The sequence below is a fragment of the Schistocerca piceifrons genome, chromosome 6 (genome assembly GCF_021461385.2).
Source record: "Schistocerca piceifrons isolate TAMUIC-IGC-003096 chromosome 6, iqSchPice1.1, whole genome shotgun sequence".
Lineage (NCBI taxonomy): Eukaryota > Metazoa > Arthropoda > Insecta > Orthoptera > Acrididae > Schistocerca > Schistocerca piceifrons.
Window position 1 is genome coordinate 110,738,515 of NC_060143.1, and position 8,692 is coordinate 110,747,206.

Below are 8,692 nucleotides of genomic sequence, written 5' to 3' on the forward strand. Positions count from 1 at the left end.
CCTCTGATGTCGTGTTTCTTTTAGTACATCATGTAAGATCTTTCAATGTTTTACACGTACGAACTTGCGGGCTTCCTACGTCACCGTAGCTGCGCAAGCGCGGTGACGCCTTTTATCTGGCAACTGCTGAAATGAATCTATTTGTAACAGGTCTCGGGAAAATACTGTGAATTGTGTTACTTACAAAGTAAATTTCCTTTTACGCAAGATGAACTATGTGCGAGAGTGTACGATGAATTTCTTAAATCACAGAGCGTTTGCTCTGTTTTAAAAATCAACTCTTTGATGACGAGCCATTTAGAAGAATTTCGAGCCCAGAAGATCAGAGATTTATGTCGTTATCAAAAATTTTACTGGTGTATATGTGTGATGTATCTTACAGTGTAACATGCGCTAAACAGATCAACATCATAGGTGAAAGCTTAGCTTCTCTTGTAGCCTATTAATCTTCGAGACAAATGTTATATGCGAAAGCTTTGCTTTTCTTGTAGCATCACTATGTATATTAATTTAAACCATCAACGTTTTCTGTTGGCGGAATTCGAATTTATACTTTCGTAATACGAAAATATGCAGCGTACATGTTGGTGCACATCAAAAATCTTTCCAAAACGTGCTTTTTCCCCAGAGTTTCGTTTTCTAAAGTGCCGGGAAATTCTATGCTGCTGTATAAAACCATATCCCTTCAAAGGATAAGTTTTACAGTTCCGAGGGAAAGTATACTGTCACTTAACACGGAAAAAGTGTATTTTCACCCAGGAGAAAATGAATTTTTAACCGGGAGATCCGGGAAAAATCCAGGAATTATTTTTCCTTGTCCACGTATACACTCTGACAAAACAAACAGGGCTTTTGATACAATTAACACAAAAAGTAAGTTTATCTTTTACATGAACTTTTAGGGCCTAGGTTTTTGAAGGGAATTTGCCTGTTGTACACGATTTTACTCAGCACAAAGTAAATACTGTAAGTTAAATGGGTAAATAAACATGTGAAATCCATGGATTTTGCAGTTGAAATTTCTGGTTTTGTTACAACTTGTAAGCTAGTGTACACCTAAGAAGAGTTCTGATTTGAGTGTAGCTTGCAGGGTATAAGTAAATGGTGTATAAATGCTTGTCAGAATTAACAGTTTTTCTTTTATAAATACTGCTAAGCTGATTCTTGATGTAATGTAAATTTTGAGGATAATATAGGTGGGGCAACAATGTCAACTCTCGTGAAACATTCATCATTAGTAAATTTGACACAGATTAACTACAGTGTTTTTCATTATATTGTTGCATGTGATTCATAGCAATACTCTTCCTCTTCCATGATATCAGTACATATGTCACTGACTCTACACTTTTCATCATACTCTCCATTTTTCATCTATAGTTTACTGTTACTAGCACTTTTTGAGGACATCATGCATAAAATGAACATAGGCATTTGCAAGGGGAACAAAAGGGAGCCCCTTCCCCCTCCTGGAGTCTGGATATAGACTTTTAATTTATTACAGAATTGTCACAGATTTCCATTAAAGATTATCTTGACTGATAACTGCTGATTTAACATTGATGAGTGCAATGGGAGATACTACGACTTTAGCAGTCTCTGTGTATATTTGTATTTCTTAGTAGTCACACTGTTTATGGTAAAATATGCCACTTGCTATTTCAGCACTGTTCTGCAGTAACGATGGTTGGGAGCCCTTCTAGAAACATACCAAAATAGTGTCTTCAATCTTTTCTTTAGCAGCTCCTCTTCAGTGCATATTAAGTTGCAGAAAGGAACCCATCCAACATGCTGGCTAATGGATTCCTTTGCCTCTCCCAAAATATCATAAACACGACTGCAGTATATTTGCTTGTGATACATCCCCATTTCCCATAAGAACACCCTCTCCTTGCTACGCAATGGAATTGCCACAGCCATTTACTATTGTCTCTGGAGAAAAAAGATTGATGATGGCTTACCGATTCTACATTGATTTACACAGTAGATCAATTGTAATACTGTTTGTATAATTAAACTTTGAGTATTACACATTTTTTTTAAAAAAAAGCAAATATCCTTGTCTGCTCTAGAAGAGAAGAAAGAAGTGTGACATTTCGGAGTTGAAAAGGTGTCTTTCAGAAATGAGTTTAGTATTATTGTGAATATCTGCTCTACCATACTTGTTGAAGAACGCCTAAATAAAATTAGTGGTAAGTTATAGAAGGAGCGTCCAATAAGTAAGGTAGCAAGTTCTTTTCTGAAAGCAGGTTGGGGTTGGTGCTATTCAGGATTGCAGTACACCATATTATTCCCTACTCTTTTGGTTACAAATCTCTGTTTTTCAACATAACCTCTGTTCAGTGTGATGGCTTTACATTACCTTATGGAGAGGGCATGTATGCCCGCATGGTACAACTCTCCTTATTGGCATCAGAGCCAACATCTTGCTGCATCAATAAGCTCCCCTTCATCCCCATATTGCTTCCCGTGGAGTGCACCCTTCCTTGGGCTAAACAGATAGAATTTGAAAGGTACGAGATACAGGCTGTAGCATGGTTAAGGAAGAACAGTCCAATGAAGTTTTGTGAGGTCCTCTTGAGTGTGCAGACTTGTGTGAGACTGTGCGTTATCATGGAGGAGAAGTTCATTTTGATGTACATGCTGAAGTTGTTCCTTTATTTTCCTGAGGGTAGCACAATATGTGTCAGTTGATCATTGCACCAGAAGGGAAGACATCATATAGAATAACCCCTTCAGAGTCCCAGAAGACCATCACTTGACTTTACCAGCTGATGGTGCAGCTTTGAACATTTTTTTTCAGAGTAGAGTTTGTGTGGCACCACTCCACGAGTTGCCGTCTAGTTTTTAGTAAAGTGAGAACCCATGTTTGACCACCTGTGATGATGGTCAACAAAAAATTGTCATGATCAGCCTCATAACATACAAGCACAACAAGTGTGTCGGCACTTCCAATGGAAATATCCAGTTGTGCAGTGAGGTGTTTGATTGTGATCCATTGATCACCTCAAATGAGAGGGTACAAATGTTCCAACACTGCAGCAGTCACAGCTGTGTGTGGCAAGCTAGTATGCAGGAGATTGGACAGGTTCGAGCGACCTCATTGTGATGATGACAGGTGCCTCGCCAAATGACTCACCATACTTTTGTTCAGTGCCAGGGCTCCATAGACATTTGCCAAATGTCCATGAATATCTACAGTGCTCTGGTTATCTGCCAAAAGAAACTCGTTGACAGCTCTCTGCCTGGAATGCACCTCTATTACAGATGCCATTTTGAAGGCTACACATAGCACCACCACTCCTCAGAACTTTATGAATTTATAGAGACTGAAGCAGTAATATTCCATGATGTCACACAACAATTCCTGCATTTTTCCAACTGAAATTGGCCAAGAAAAAATGTGTCGTGTTACTTTTCAGTACCCATCATAGTAACCTTAGGATTCATAATAACCCAATCTCTCCAATATAAAATTCTTGGTTTTTTAAAAAAATTCCAAAGACCTCTTACATCAATCAGTGACCATTCTAGTGGTATTTTCTAGAGTACAGACCAATTCCCAGGATGTCTTTGGTTTTTTACTGCAGTATGTGGATCCCAACTACTGTGTTAATTCTGATAATGCTGCTGTATTTATTTTCCCTCACAAAGTGAAAAACCATTGTTTACTCATCTAAGGACACCAGTTATAGGTCCTCCTGCGACACTTTTTATTTGATCTGTGTTCTACTTTTATCCCTTCAGATTGAGTGTATCTTGAATTGCCTTCATCACATTTTTGTAGGATGTACAATTGTTCGAAAAAAGTGCTTGCAGTATCCTTACCTGATTCCAGTTGGGACCTACCATTTTTTTCCAACTCATGTGAGAAGTGTATTGATTTGTTTATCAGTTAAAGGAGCTGTATTTATGGATTCATCAAAATGCTTTCTTCAAGTACCATTTTGCAGTTGTTCAGTAACTCTCTTCATCTATGAACAGGGTGGCCCATTGATCGTTACCGGGCCAAATATCTCATGAAATAAGTGTCAAACGAAAAAACTACAAAGAACGAAACTTGTCTAGCTTGAAGGGGGAAACCAGATGGCGCTACGGTTGGCCCGCTAGATGGCGCTGCCATAGGTCAAATGGATATCAACTACGTTTTTTAAAATAGGGACCCCCATTTTTTATTACATATTCATGTAGTAAGTTTAAAAATATGAATGTTTTAGTTGGACCACTTTCTACGCGTTGTGATAGATGGCGCTGTTATAGTCACAAACATATGGCTCACAATTTTAGATGAACAGTTGGTAACAGGTAGGTTTTTTAAATTAAAATACAGAAATGTAGGTACATTTGAACATTTTGTTTTGTTTGTTCCAATGTGATACATGTACCTTTGTGAACTTATTTTTGAGAACGCATGCTGTTACAGCATGATTACCTGTAAATAACACATTGATGCAATAAATGCTCAAAATGATGTCCGTCAACCTCAATGCATTTGGCAATACATGTAACAACATTCCTCTCAACAGCGAGTAGTTCGCCTTCTGTAATGTTCGCACATGCATTGACAATGCGCTGACGCATGTTGTCAGGTGTTGTCGGTGGATCACGATAGCAAATATCCTTCAACTTTCCCCACAGAAAGAAATCCGGGGACATCAGATCCGGTGAATGTGCAGGCCATGGTATGGTATTTTGATGACTAATCGACCTGTCATGAAATGCGCTATTCAATACTGCTTCAACCACATGTGAGCTATGTGCCAGACATCCATCATGTTGGAAGTACCTTGCCATTCTGTCATGCAGTGAAACATCTTGTAGTAACATCGGTAGAACATTACATAGGAAATCAGTATACATTGCACCATTTAGATTGCCTTCGATAAAATGGGGGCCAATTATCCTTCCTCGCATAATGCCGCACCATGCATTAACCCACCAAGGTCGCTGATGTTCCACTTGTTGCAGCCATCATGGATTTTCCGTTGCCCAGTAGTGCATATTATGTTTTATTTTTTATTTTATTTATTTATTGTTGCGTGGGACCAAATTAAGGAGAAGTCTCCATAGTCACGGAACGAGTCAATACATGAAATTATAACACGATAGTAGAAACAGATAAAATGAAATATAAAAAACATATTCAGGCAACAAGTCGTAAGTTCAAATAAAGAAAATGTAACACTGGAATTTGCCTAATTTTTTTAACTCTTCCAGGAGCTCCTCGACAGAATAGAAGGAGTGAGCCATGGGGAAACTCTTCAATTTAGACTTAAAAGAGTTTGGGCTACTGCTAAGATTTTTGAGTTCTTGTGGTAGCTTATTGAAAATGGATGCAGCAGAATACTGCACTCCTTTCTGCACAAGAGTCAAGGAAGTGCTTTCCACATGCAGATTTGATTTCTGGTTAGTATTAACTGAGTGCTAACAACAAACAACTTTTTTTTTTTTTCCCATCAGTCTACTGACTGGTTTGATGCGGCCCGCCACGAATTCCTTTCCTGTGCTAACCTCTTCATCTCAGAGTAGCACTTGCAACCTATGTCCTCAATTATTTGCTTGACGTATTCCAATCTCTGTCTTCCTCTACAGTTTTTGCCCTCTACAGCTCCCTCTAGTACCATGGAAGTCATTCCCTCATGTCTTAGCAGATGTCTTATCATCCTGTCCCTTCTCCTTATCAGTGTTTTCCACATATTCCTTTCCTCTCTGATTCTGCGTAGAACCTCCTCATTCCTTACCTTATCAGTCCACCTAATTTTCAACATTCGTCTATAGCACCACATCTCAAATGCTTCAATCCTCTTCTGTTCCGGTTTTCCCACAGTCCATGTTTCACTACCATACAATGCTGTACCCCAGACGTACATCCTCAGAAATTTCTTCCTCAAATTAAGGCCGGTATTTGATATTAATAGACTTCTCTTGGCCAGAAATGCCTTTTTTGCCATAGCGAGTCTGGTTTTGATGTCCTCCTTGCTCCGTCCGTCATCGGTTATTTTACTGCCTAGGTAGAAGAATTCCTTAACGTCATTGACTTCGTGACCATCAATCCTGATGTTAAGTTTCTCGCTGTTCTCATTTCTACTACTTCTCATTACCTTTGTCTTTCTCCGATTTACTCTCAAACCATACTGTGTACTCATTAGACTGTTCATTCCGTTCAGCAGATCATTTAATTCTTCTTCACTTTCACTCAGGATAGCAATGTCATGAGCGAATTGTATCATTGATATCCTTTCACCTTGTATTTTAATTCCACTCCTGAAACTTTCTTTTATTTCCATCATTGCTTCCTCGATGTACAGATTGAAGAGTAGGGGCGAAAGGCTACAGCCTTGTCTTACACCCTTCTTAATACGAGCACTTCGTTCTTGATCGTCCACTCTTATTATTCCCTCTTGCTTGTTGTACATATTGTATATGACCCGTCTCTCCCTATAGCTTACCCCTACTTTTTTCAGAATATCGAACAGCTTGCACTATTTTATATTGTCGAATGCTTTTTCCAGGTCGACAAATCCTATGAGTGTGTCCTGATTTTTCTTTAGCCTTGCTTCCATTATTAGCCGTAACGTCAGAATTGCCTCTCTCGTCCCTTTACTTTTCCTAAAGCCAAACTGATCATCGCCTAGCGCATTCTCAATTTTCTTTTCCATTCTTCTGTATATTATTCATGTAAGCAGCTTCGATGCATGAGCTGTTAAGCTGATTGTGCGATAATTCTCGCACTTGTCAGCTCTTGCCTTCTTCGGAATTGTGTGGATGATGCTTTTCCGAAAGTCAGATGGTATGTCGCCAGACTCATATATTCTACACACCAACGTGAATAGTTTTGTTGCCATTTCCCCCAATGATTTTAGAAATTCTGATGGAATGTTATCTATCCCTTCTGCCTTTTTGACCGTAAGTCCTCCAAAGCTCTTTTAAATTCCGATTCTAATACTGAATCCCCTATCTCTTCTAAATCGACTCCTGTTTCTTCTTCTATCACATTAGACAAATCTTCACCCTCATAGAGGCTTTCAATGTATTCTTTCCACCTATCTGCTCTCTCCTCTGCATTTAACAGTGGAATTCCCGTTGCACTCTTAATGTTACCACCGTTGCTTTTAATGTTACCAAATGTTGTTTTGACTTTCCTGTATGCTGAGTCTGTCCTTCCAACAATCATATCTTTTTTGGTGTCTTCACATTTTCCTGCAGCCATTTCGTCTTAGCTTCCCTGCACTTCCTGTTTATTTCATTCCTCAGCGACTTGTATTTCTGTATTCCTGATTTTCCCGGAACATGTTTGTACTTCCTCCTTTCATCAATCAACTGAAGTATTTCTTCTGTTACCCATGGTTTCTTCGCAGCTACCTTCCTTGTACCTATGTTTTCCTTCCCAACTTCTGTGATGGCCCTTTTTAGAGATGTCCATTCCTCTTCAACTGTACTGCCTACTGCGCTATTCCTTATTGCTGTATCTATAGCATTAGAGAACTTCAAACGTATCTCGTCATTCCTTAGTACTTCCGTATCCCACTTCTTTGCGTATTGATTCTTCCTGACTAATGTCTTAAACTTCAGCCTACTCTTCATCACTACTATATTGTGATCTGAGTCTATATCTGCTCCTGGGTACGCCTTACAATCCAGTATCTGATTTCGGAATCTCTGTCTGGTCATGATGTAATCTAATTGAAATCTCCCCATATCTCCCGGCCTTTTCCAAGTATACCTCCTCCTCTTGTGATTCTTGAACAGGGTATTCGCTATTACTAGCTGAAACTTGTTACAGAAATCAATTAGTCTTTCTCCTCTTTCATTCCTCGGCCCAAGCCCATATTCTCCTGTAACCTTTTCTTCTACTCCTTCCCCTACAACTGCATTCCAGTCGCCCATGACTATTAGATTTTCGTCCCCCTTTACATACTGCATTACCCTTTCAATATCCTCATACACTTTCTCTATCTGTTCATCTTCAGCTTGCGATGTCGGCATGTATACCTGAACTATCGTTGTCGGTGTTGGTCTGCTGTCAGTTCCGATTAGAACAACCCGGTCACTGAACTGTTCACAGTAACACACCCTCTACCCTACCTTCCTATTCATAACGAATCCTACACCTGTTATACCATTTTCTGCTGCTGTTGATATTACCCGATACTCATCTGACCAGAAATCCTTGTCTTCCTTCCACTTCACTTCACTGACCCCTACTATATCTAGATTGAGCCTTTGCATTTCCCTTTTCAGATTTTCTAGTTTCCCTACCATGTTCAAGCTTCTGACATTCCACGCCCTGACTCGTAGAACGTTATCCTTTCGTTGATTATTCCATCTTTTTCTCATGGTAACCTCCCCCTTGGCAGTCCCCTCCCGGAGATCCGAATGGGGGACTATTCCGGAATCTTTTGCCAATGGAGAGATCATCAGGACACTTCTTCAATTACAGGCCACATGTCCTGTGGATACACGTTACATGTCTTTAATGCAGTGGTTTCCATTGCCTTCTGCATCCTCATGTCGTTGATCATTGCTGTTCTTCCGCCTTTAGGGGCAATTTCCCACCCCTAGGACAAGGGAGTGCCCTGAACCTCTATCCGCTCCTCCGCCCTCTTTGACAAGGCCGTTGGCAGAATGAGGCTGACTTCTTATGCCGGAAGTCTTCGGCCGCCAGTGCTGATTATTTATCAAAATTTAGGCA